General features: G+C 52.7%; 1 long non-coding RNA gene across 1 annotated transcript; it reads left to right on the top strand.

Annotated features, from left to right (window-relative positions):
* Positions 1 to 5,993: 5,993 nt before the first annotated feature.
* LOC136305493 (uncharacterized) lies at positions 5,994 to 9,441 on the top strand. Its single transcript, XR_010725363.1, has 7 exons — positions 5,994 to 6,493; positions 6,572 to 6,613; positions 6,704 to 6,843; positions 6,952 to 7,030; positions 7,108 to 8,206; positions 8,814 to 9,036; positions 9,198 to 9,441. It is a non-coding gene; the product is annotated as an uncharacterized lncRNA (long non-coding RNA).
* Positions 9,442 to 10,967: the final 1,526 nt, after the last annotated feature.

Here is a 10,967-nt window from a genome sequence, read left to right on the forward strand (position 1 = left end):
GGCACTGGGGGGTTCCAGCCCGTGACCCCCCCCCCGTTTTTGACCCCCCCCCCCCCCCCCGAGCTGTTTCGGTCTCATCGACGCCCTCCTGAAGCCCAAGGGGGGGTGGGCGCTGGGCCCCCCCCGCTGCCCCCTCCCCCTGCCACCCCCGCGACGCCCTGCAGGTGAGGGACCCCCAAAAACCCCTCCCCAGACCCCAAATTCACCCCTGGGACCCCAAAAAACCCCCAAAACCTCTCCCCGGACCCCAAATTCACCCCTGAGGCCCCAAAAAACCCCCAAACCCCTCCCCATGAACCCCAAATCCACCCCTGGGACCCCCCAAAACCTCCCCAGGACCCCAGATCCACCCCGGGACCCCCAAATCCATCCCTTGGACCCCCAAAAACCCCCAAATCCATCCCTGGGACCCCCCAAAACCTCCCTCCAAACCCCAAATTCACCCCTCGGACCTCCAGAATCCTTCCACAGGACCCCTCAGGGGTGGTTCCCCACGAAAAAGGGCGGGAAACGTGAGGGGAGAAAAAGGGCGGGAAACGTGAGGGGAGAAAAAGGGCGGGATCAAGTGGAGGGGATCAATGGAATTTTGGGGGGGGTCAGCGACGCTGAGGGAAGATCAATGGAATATTGGGGGGGCATCAATGACATTGGGGGGGTCAGTGACACTCGGGTGGGGATCAATGATGCTGTGGGGGGGTCGATGTCAGAGGTTATCAGAGGAAATCGCCGCCGCCGTCCTCCCGTGCCCAGAGCCCCGCCAGGACCCCAGCGCAGCTCCGGCTGCAGGCGGAGCAGGAGCGGCTCCTGCCGCCCGCAGCGATCCCGGTCCCGATCCCGACGGCAACGCCAGCCTGGTCCTCAGGCCCCGAGACCCACAGCCCGCCCGCCGAGGGGGGCCGCACCGCTCGGGAGCCGCAGCCGACACTGACAGGACCCGAACCAGAACGCCCGCTCCCATTCCCGGCCCCGCCTGGCTCCTCGCAGGGCCGCGAGCAACCTCGGCTCGGCTCAGCTTCGAGGGGCGGGGCGGGGCCGCGGGCGATGGTCCCGCCCCCATCCCGGGCAGCGCGGGGCGCCGGGGCGGGCTCGGGGCGGAGCCGGGGCGGGCTCGGGGCGGAGCCGGGGCGGGCTCGGGGCGGAGCCGGGGCGGGCTCGGGACAGAGCCGGGGCGGGCTTTGGGCGGAGCCGGGGCGGAGCCGGGGCGGGCTTTGGGCGGAGCCGGGGCGGGCTCGGGGCGGAGCCGGGGCGGGCTCGGGGCGGAGCCGGGGCGGGCTCGGGGCGGAGCAGGGGCGGAGCCGGGGCGTAGCCGGGGCGGGCTCTGGGCGGAGCCGGGGCGGGCTCTGGGCGGAGCCGGGGCGGGCTCGGGGCGGAGCCGGGGCGGGCTCGGGGTGGAGCAGGGGCGGAGCCGGGGCGGGGTCGGGGCGGATCCGGGGCGGAGCCGGGGCTCTGTGAGGCGGGGCCCGGAGGCAGCCGGGGCCGGGCAGTACCGGGGGCGCGGCTTCAGGGGCGCGGGGCGGGTCCCAAGTGCACGGCGCCGGGACCCCACCGGGGCGTTCCTCACCGAGCCCATAGAGCAGCAGCTACTTCCGCCACCCTTTTGAATCCCCGCGATTGGCGGGCTCGCTGAGGCATCGGCAGTGCTGATTGGACAGCGGGCCCCGGGAATCGCGCCCGCCCCCCGGCCCGCGCTGAGGGCCCGGGGCCTCCGCCCTCAGACCGGCTCCGGCTCCAACCCGGCCCGGGCTCTGCTCCGGTCCCCCCGGCCCGCCCTGAGGGCCCGGGGGCTCTGCGCCGAGACCGGCCTCGCCCCTCCCCGCCTCGCCTCGTAGTAGATTTCTGTTTGGTTTGTGGGAAGAAACAGTTGTGAGAAGTGAGATTTGTGCTGGAGAGGTGCTGCTGGGAAGAAAGGATGGAGTAAATCTGCTCCGAGGATGTGTGATGAAGAATTCAGGGTAAGGGTTGGGCAATATTTATAAACTGTCTCCATATTTCCCTGTATCTCTGGGTGTTTGGATTTAGCCTGGGATTGTCAGCTAAGTTATAAAAAAGCCAACCCGGCTACTGAACTCCCAATAAACGTTTGGAACCCTTGCACAGAAAGACAAGTTAGCAACGATTCCAAAGGAAAAATTGTAAATGGAGGGTAACGATTGCGGGGGGATTTCCTTGGGGATTATGACCCTCACACATACGGAATTTAGGAGGTGGAATCCCAGTTTCAGCCTTGGGCACGTGCAGGAGAAGAGGGGTCGTTATCCCTATCAAGGAAAGCCCGGTGCCCCAGCGCGTCAGGTGCGGACAACGAATTCTCCGGGGATGAGCACAAGTCCCCTCTTCCCCTGCCCCGACACTCGGACTGGCAGCAGCTGCAGGTGAGAGCTGTCACAGGATGGTGAGGGGACAGAGCAGCCCCAGGTGTGACCGTCAGGATGAGGAGGGCAGCAGAGCCGCCACAAGTGTAAGCTGTAAAGGATAATGAGGGGCCGGTTCTAGCCGGGGGCGGTTTAATAGAGGAGCCCGAGTTCACTTTGGCATCGGGCCGTGAGGAGCTCAGCGTGGTTTCTGCGGTGGTGGGAAAGCTTCTTACAGCGCCTGCAGGAGCACGTGGATGTGGGGGGTTTCTTTGTGCCGGACAGCAGTAGCAGGTAAGCCAGCATGGGTTTGTAGGGGAGATTTTTTTTTTCTTTGCAGCTTTGTCTTACTAATTTCTCTGTGGTGCTCCCAGGAAATAAAAGGAGTTATGGAGAGAAAAGGAGTTCAAATTCAGTGAAGAAACTCTTCTTCTGTGGTTGTCAGTATTCAAACTGAAGAAAACTTTCCACCTGGATTTTTAATGAGTTGTGGTATTTCTATGTGGTTTTTATTAAGTATTATGCTCTTGGGTGGCGTGTAGTGTTTTGTCTGATTTTTGATGTTATGTGTAATTTGGTTTTTGAGTGAGGATAACTTTGTTGGAGGGGTTGTTTGTATTTGAGGTAGAATTAATTTAAGTAGCTTTTTTTGCTAGACTTCTGATACGTGGTATTGGGGTTTTGTGTGTGATATGTAGGGATTCAAGTTGGGTAGGGTTATTTTTTCTGTTTAGTGGCTTTGAATGATTTATTGTGTAGCTTTATCTTGTTTGTAGATGGTGTATGGTGAGAGATATGGTTTCTTTTTCGTGTTAGGTTTTGTAGTTTACATGTCGGTCAGAGTATTTTTGAACTGAGTTCTGTTGAATTGTTTTTGGTGAGATACAGTGTTTTTTGAGGGTGTGTTTTCTAAGGTTTACAATGGTGTAATTGGCTGTAGTGTGAGATGTAAAGGAGGTTTTTATTTTTTTGGTGGTGGTTTTTATTATGGTGAGTGTGTAGTATTTGTTTTGATGGGTTTGGGGTAGTGTGATGTAGCTAATTTATTAGGGTTTTCTAATATTTATAATTCAATTATTGTTTATTGTATTACAGGGATTTATTTATTTAGCTTGTTTGGTTTTAGTGTGTGTTCTATAATTATGGAAAATTTGGGAGATGCTGTTTATAGTTGAATGGATCTTTTAGTTTTAGGATTGAGGGGGTTGCGGGTATATATTTTGAAGGTTTTTTGAGGGGATTGGACATGGGGGTTATTTTTATTATATTTGGTAGTTGGACTTATAGTAATAAGAGCTGGCTTTTTTTGCTGCATTATTTTTTGTTTTTTCTTTTCTAGTATTCTTGTATTTGTGTGGTCAGGGTAGTGGTGTTTCTGGTGCAGCTGTAAGCCTCCATTATTGTTTGTGTGTTTTAGGTGGTCCACTGGTATTACAGGGAGACCCCCTCACTGACCGGCCAACAGATCTGCTGAGATTGTACATCAGCATTTGGTTTTCTCTATGGTACCTGACTAAGAGACAGCAGTCTGGTGACAGCAAGGAATTCCCAGAGGTGGAGCTGGATCTCAGCAGTCAAGCTGACGTGGGCAAGGTGAGCAGTGACTGGTGGACAGAAGCAGTTGCTATTGTTCAAGTCTCACTTGCTGGTGCAACTCTAAGCATTCACTGTTCTTTTTTTTTTTTACTTTAGGTTGTCCCCTTGCCAGATGTGCTGGCCCCAGAGGCCAGATGGGTGCAGCATTAAGGTATACTTGTGGCATGCTTCAGTCAGACTGGGGAGGTTGCTGTTTCACAGTAACTCAGCATGATTTTTTGCTTCTTTTGTTTCTTTGCAGGTGCCACTGCTGTCCCAGGCGTGCTAAGGAATAGAGAGAGCCGGTGAGTTGCCCTTTAGGCAGGGTGACCCATAGGTGAGCGATGCGCTCAGCATTTACTTTTTCCTTTTGCTGGGTCCACTCCTGTCAGCCTCTGGAGTGGAGTGAAGATCTGAGGGGGAGCTGGGGCAGCAGTGCAGAGGAGCCCTGGGGATTACTCTTCTGGAGGGGGATAGTCACATTTCCTGTTTTGTGATCCTAGGTAGCGCGAGGAGGTGCGGAGACAAAGTCTGGATACGGCAGCCCCAAAGCGGATGCTGAGAACATGTCTGAGATGCTGAGAACGTTCTGTCGAGGACGGACGTTCCACTCGTGTTCCAAAAGCTAAGTGTTGGGGCTGGTGGTCAGGAGAAGGGAAAAAACCTTTTCAGTCCCGGGAGGTGATTTAAAGTTACCTTAGAAGAGAAGGCCCTAGTGGGGTGGTCCCTTCAAAAGTAAAGGGTGAGGGTTTCTCCTCAGCTTCACCAGAGCCTTTGCTGGGAGGGGCAGTTCTGACCCATCTCCATGTTCTAGGGAGCTTCACATTATTGGCCTTCTTTTAGAGTCCACAGGGTTAGGCTGCAGCAGGGGATTCCTGGCCCAGGAGCGTCCTGATTAGGAGCAATGCTAGTTGCAAGGCGTAGGGTTAGTAGGGTTCAGCAGGGGGAGTTTACAGTGGCACACAGAGGCTGAAGGAGGGCTTGAGAAGTAAAGGACTCGAGGTCTAGAGAACACCCAGTGAAAATCGGGGGTATAGCCTAGGATACAAGTCAGAGTACAGGTATCCCGGCCCTCACAGCGCTGCTGCCAACACTGTTTCCCTGAGAGCAGGTGCAGGCAGCAATCTTAATGCTAGACAATGCCAGAAGTCCTGAGAGGTGCAGGCAGTAACCCTAAGCTAGGGCCAGGCAGGAAGTGACAGTGGTGGGGCAGAGTCCACAGGGTTGAGGTTCACCGGGGATGTCCACCCTGCGTTCCTGTCCTGCTCTGACCGGGGATGCTCACAGCCCTAATGGAGGCCACGGTGGGTGGGCTCAGTGCCAGTAATGCCTCTAAGGCTTTGGCGCTGCGAGCGTCAGCCTCCGAGCTCAGCTGAAGCACACACGGGGCCCGAGGACCCGGTCCTGCTTAAGAGACGGTGAATAGCAGAGCTGCTGGTTTTTGGCTGATGTGCAGCTAAGATTATGCTTTGATGTTTGGTTTTCTTTATTGTAGCTGACTAGGAGACAGCAGCCCAGCAACAGCAGGAATTTCCCTGAGGGAGAGGCGGCCTTCTTTAGCACCCAGCGTGGATTCACCTTCCCAGACGTCTGAGAGATAAGTGGAGGGCTCGGAACTAGGGAGGGGATGAAAGCAGGGTGCCAGGGCAGGGGTCACCGGGAGGGATTTTTTGAGTCGGGTTTGGAGATGGGGATGTCCCAGATGTGACCCCTTAGGCTACATGAAGGGAAAGTCTCATTCTGGATCATAGTGCTGAGGTGTGCAGGGCAGAGCAGTCCCAGGGTGTGTTGTGTCTCTTGTGCACTCTGTGTCTTTTGGGTGTCTTGTCTTTTCCTTTAGTCCTTTCAGGGGCCTGTCAAAACCTCTGGCATCAGTCTTAGCATTTCTGATCTCTGTGCTCCTCAGCCAGGTGCCTTTGTCTCAGCTGCTCGGACACTCATCAGAATCCATCTCTTCACAAGCATCCAGTCCGATGCCTTTTCAGGTCTTGTTCTGAGCTGTACTGACAGCCGTGCACCGCCCTGATCCATTCCGGCGGGTTAGGTCTTGTGAGAATGCAAAGGCAGGTAGAGGATTCTGACCGTAGGATTCTCGGGCATCCATCTCTGCATTTCTTGGGATAAGTCATCCCGATGGCATCTTGTTCCTGCAGGGTTCTCTGAGCCTGGCCAGCTCACCATCCATCTTACCTAGGTCATCTCATTCTGAGTTCTCTGGACCCTCAGGGTCATTCTTCTTGCCCAGAGTTTTCTGTCCCTGTTGTGTCCCCTCGTTTTTCCTGTGCTGCGTCACGGGTGTTGGTGTGTGTTTGGCTGGGAGCTGCTCTGCCTTGCTGCTCAGTCTGGGTGTAGACGTAATAGGATGAGTCCCGGGGACTTGCATTTTGTGATGTGGGGATGTGGGGTGTAGTTAGACTGTCGAGGGTATTCCTAGATTGGCACAAGATGTGTGGAGCTGTCAAGGTATCCTGCAGCACTCTGACTTTTGTCCCAACTTTCTTTCAGATGCAGAGAGATGAAATCCGTGGCAGAGCCCCCCATCATGGGTGAGGGGCTCCCCTGAGAAGGTCAGTCCCTGTTTGTGTTTGCAGGGGAGGTGTAAATGATGGCTGTGTTACAGCTCTGTTCTTTGTCTTTATTTTTAGGTGGTAAAGCCGGATCTCAGCAGTCAAGCTGACGTGGGCGAGGTGAGCAGCGATGGGTGGACAGAAGCAGTTGCTATTGTTCAAGCCTCACTCGCTGGTGCAACTCTAAGCCTCCGTTATTGTGCGTTTTAGGGAGTCCACTCGTAGGAGGCCGAGCTCCCCTCTCACCAACCGGACGACAGACCCGGGTCACCTCACCCGTGAGCCCTCCGGGAGCATTCCAGGAGTCTGTGATGGAGCCTTGATCTTCTCCTTGTGAAGGCCCCATCCAGGTAGGCTTGGATAACGGGCGAGGAGTTGAGGTGAGTCAGGGAGGAGAAGGAGGGATGGTCCCCTCAAGTTCCAGCGCTGCCACATCACCTTGTCTGCTCTTTACCCAGGCAGACCCTGCGACGCCGGCGTTGGCCTCTGAGCGCAGCTGAAGCACGGGGCCGAGGACACAGGCAAGCTTAGGAGACAGTGAGTAGCAGAATTGCTGGTTTCTGGCTGATGTGCTGCTAAGATTATGCTTTGATGTTTGGTTTTCTTTATTGTAGCTGTGTAGGAGACAACAGCCCAGCAGCAGCAGGAATTTCCCTGAGGGAGAGGCGGCCTTCTTTGCCACCCAGCGTGGATTCACCTCCCTAGACGTCCGAGAGATAAGTGGAGGGCTCGGAGCCAGGGAGGGCTTGAAAGCGGGGTGTGGGATCAGGGGCCAGTGGGAGGGATTTTTTGAGTCATTTTTGGTGACAGGGATGTCCAAGATGTGACCCCTTAGGCTACATCAAGGGAAGGTCTCATTCTGGATCACAGTGCCGAGGTGTGCAGGGCAGAGCAGTCCTGGTGTGTGTTGTGTCACTTGTCTGTTGTGCTCTCTGTCCTTTGGGTGTCTTGTGTGTGCTGTCTTTTCACTTAGCCCTTTGAGGGGCCTATCAAAACCCCTGGCATCAGTCTTAGCATTTCTGATCTCTGTGCTCCTCAGCCAGGTGCCTTTGTCTCAGCTGCTCGGACACTCATCAGAATCCATCTCTCTTCACAAGCATCCAGTCCGATGCCTTTTCAGGTCTTGTTCTGAGCTGTACTGACAGCCGTGCACCGCCCTGATCCATTCCGGCGGGTTAGGTCTTGTGAGAATGCAAAGGCAGGTAGAGGATTCTGACTGTAGGATTCTCGGGCATCCATCTCTGCATTTCTTGGGATAAGTCATCCCGATGGCATCTTGTTCCTGCAGGGTTCTCTGAGCCTGGCCAGCTCACCTTCCATCTTACCTCGGTCATCTCATTCCGAGTTCTCTGGACCCTCAGGGTCATTCTTCTTGCCCAGAGTTTTCTGTCCCTGTTGTGTCCCCTCGTTTGTCCTGTGCTGTGTCACGGGTGTTGGTGTGTGTTTGGCCGGGAGCTGCTCTGCCTTGCTGCTTAGTCTGGGTGTAGGGGTACGAGGGTAATAGTGCCGGGGGCTTGAAATTTGTGATGTGGGGTGTAGTTAGACTGTAGAGGGTATTCCTAGATTGCCACAAGATGTGTGGAGCTGTCAAGGTATCCTGCAGCACTCTGACTTTTGTCCCAACTTTCTTTCAGATGCAGAGGGATGAAATCCGTGGCAGAGCCCCCCAGTCTGGGTGAGGGGCTCCCCTGAGAAGATCGATCGCTATTCAAGGTGAGAGTCACATATTTCACATTTTTTGGCACTCCAGTGCAGGCCACCTGCATTTACAGATTGAAACAAGTGAGTCCCTTGGTAACCCCCCTGGGCAGCAGCTGGAGCCTGCTCCGGGCTGGGCTGAGGGAGCAAACACTTGTGGCTGACACAGCTCCACACTGGGGGTACTTGGGAAAACACCTGCCTTGTCCTGGATTTTTTTTGAGCTTTTTACACGGTTTTAATCATCACCTTGGTAAAAATAAATGGTAAGGACTGAAAACATGAGAGGCTGGCAGGTTATGCTCATGAATGAGAACTTTTTTTTTAAATAACTGTGCGGCCTATATCTTAATTTTGAGACTCTCTTTTTTGGCTGACTTTACTGTAAAAAATCTAATTTTAATTTAGCTGCCTCAATAATGTTTTTATTGTACAAATATGTTCTAGCGGCAGGAGCTTAAAGTAGTAACACCAACATGCCACCTCTGGAATAAATCCCTGCGTCTCCTCAGACCTACTGGTTTGCAGTAGAGTTTGTACACCTTTCGCTGCAGCTGTGGTTCTTAATAACTGGAAGTCCATGGATTGCTGGGCGATTCCCATAAGTTCTCCTATTTTGTAGGAGCTGCACGGTGAGGTCAGCATTCTGATGGAGGCCCTGGCACAGCTGCCAAGGGCAAGGAACGTGGAGCATCCCGGGGCTTCTCCCACCCGAGTTTCTCCCGGAGCGTGCTGCGTGTCGTGCCGGATGTTTAACCCGGGTTTGGGGTGTTCTCCTGCAGTCCCAGCTCTGACTGCTGCCCCCGAGCCCCGGCCTTGCTCTGTCCCAGCACTGAACCTGGCAGGTGGGTGTGCTTTTCCAGCCCTTTAATCCCACGGGCAATCCCAGATTCCCGGAGCTCCCCGAGGCACAGCCTGGCCTCCCTCCCTGGGAGCTGCATTTCAGTCTGCCTGGACCAAGGACATCCTGTTTGAGACTTTATTCCTGTTGCTTTTCCTCTTGCAGGTAGTTGGCGAAAAGGAGAGAGCCAGTAGGAAGTGAAGCCACTGGAAGGCCTTATCCCAGTCCAAGGTTCCCACTTTTCTTTCTGACTCCTGGATAATTGCCTGGCCATAACTGGACAGAGACTGTCAGTTTGATTTCCTGCCTTTTCCAATAAATCCTTGCTTTCAGCTGGAGTGTATTCCTGGTGTCATCCCCCTCCTCGTCCGTGGATGTGTAAATAAAATTCCTGACTTGCCGAGTCCAATTTTGTTATTGCAGGAAGTGTGGTGCTTTTGTTCCACTGAAACTTCCCAACTCTGCTGAGAGTTTCCGATGTCAAATACAAGTAAGATTCGAGTTTCTTTGCATTGTTACTCCCACAAAACACAGATCATTCTTGGATAGGAGTAGCTGGACCTGTTGAATTTCCACTTCCCTTTAAAATTAGAGCAGAGGAAGCAGATTTAAATTTGTTCCATGAACTTCCACCAACTTGATGACTGTTCCAAAAGTTTGCAGTGTTAGAAATGCCTAAGCTTGTTTTCCAGGCAAGCTGGGATTTAGATGTTATTTCTTCCTTTTATTTGATGTTTTTTCTCTCTCTGATTCTAGTAAGAGAATATATTTTTTTTTTCCAGTTTTCCATCCTAATTGGAATTTTTGTACATTGTAGGGCACATTTCCAAGGAAATTTACCAAATTCATGTTGGTAAAGCAGGAGCTATTCAGCACCATGCTGCCACTTTTTTCCTTTCAACCCCTTAACAGGTCTCATTCTACCCATACACAGTATTACCAGCAATAACTTGGTGTCGAGTTGTATTTCAGAGGTAGCAATAAAACAAAGTTGACATTTTATTTTGTGCCTCTCTGAACCTCTTTGTTTATTAACAAAGAACTCCAAAACAAAGCAAACAGAAAAACAAAAACCAAAACAAAAGCCCCTACAAACACTGCCCCCCAAGAAAAAACAATGACAGAGAAAACATACCAACATTATTAAATAAAAATTAAATCTTTACCCCTTAGAAAACGAGGCTAATTTAATTTTAATTCATTGTGGTTCTGATGTGTTAGGTAAATGAATTCATATAGTTTAAAAAATAAACAAGTCAACACAAATTAAATAAATACAAAAATAGAAAAATATAAGTAACAAAAATAGAAATATAAAATACAGTCTTAAGGGGTGAGAAAATCTCTAGAAAAGCTAAAGCTTTTACAGTATCCCCTAAATAGGTGGTACTCTCTTAACTGCTGCAGAGCGTTGAAACAAGCCTAGAGAAGCTTCAGTGTGCACCAAAAGCAGCTGCTGCTATAGGAAACCGGTGTTGTTTTAAGACCTCCCCCTCCCAAGTTCCTTGCACTTTGTGTTCACAGAGAAGTCACACGAGTCCTGATATATTTTTCCTTTCTTCAAGGACGATGACAACAAGAAAAGTCAACTCTTTAATTTTTGCTTATCCCTAGCAAGCAAAGCCCGGTGCCCCAGTGTGTCGGTGCAAACAGTGAAATGTCTGCAGCAAGTTCCCTCTGCCCCGCCCTCACCCTCGGGCTGGCAGCAGCTGCAGGCGTGAGCTGTTAGGATAACGAGGGGACAGAGCAGCCGCAGGCGTGAGCTGTAAAGGATAATGAGGGGCAGGTGGCTCCTGCCCGAGCTGCTTACGCGGGGAGCCTCAGCTCAGTCTAGCGTGGAGCTGCCGGAGGGAGCAGCTTCTGCGAGGCTCTCTGGAGTGTCTTACGGGATGATGGCGAGCTCATCTTACAGAGTTTGGGGGAACCCTCGGATAT

This window comes from Chamaea fasciata, unplaced genomic scaffold, assembly GCF_029207755.1.
Source record: "Chamaea fasciata isolate MVZ Bird 193981 ecotype frontalis unplaced genomic scaffold, bChaFas1.0.hap1 SCAF_447, whole genome shotgun sequence".
Taxonomy (NCBI): domain Eukaryota; kingdom Metazoa; phylum Chordata; class Aves; order Passeriformes; family Sylviidae; genus Chamaea; species Chamaea fasciata.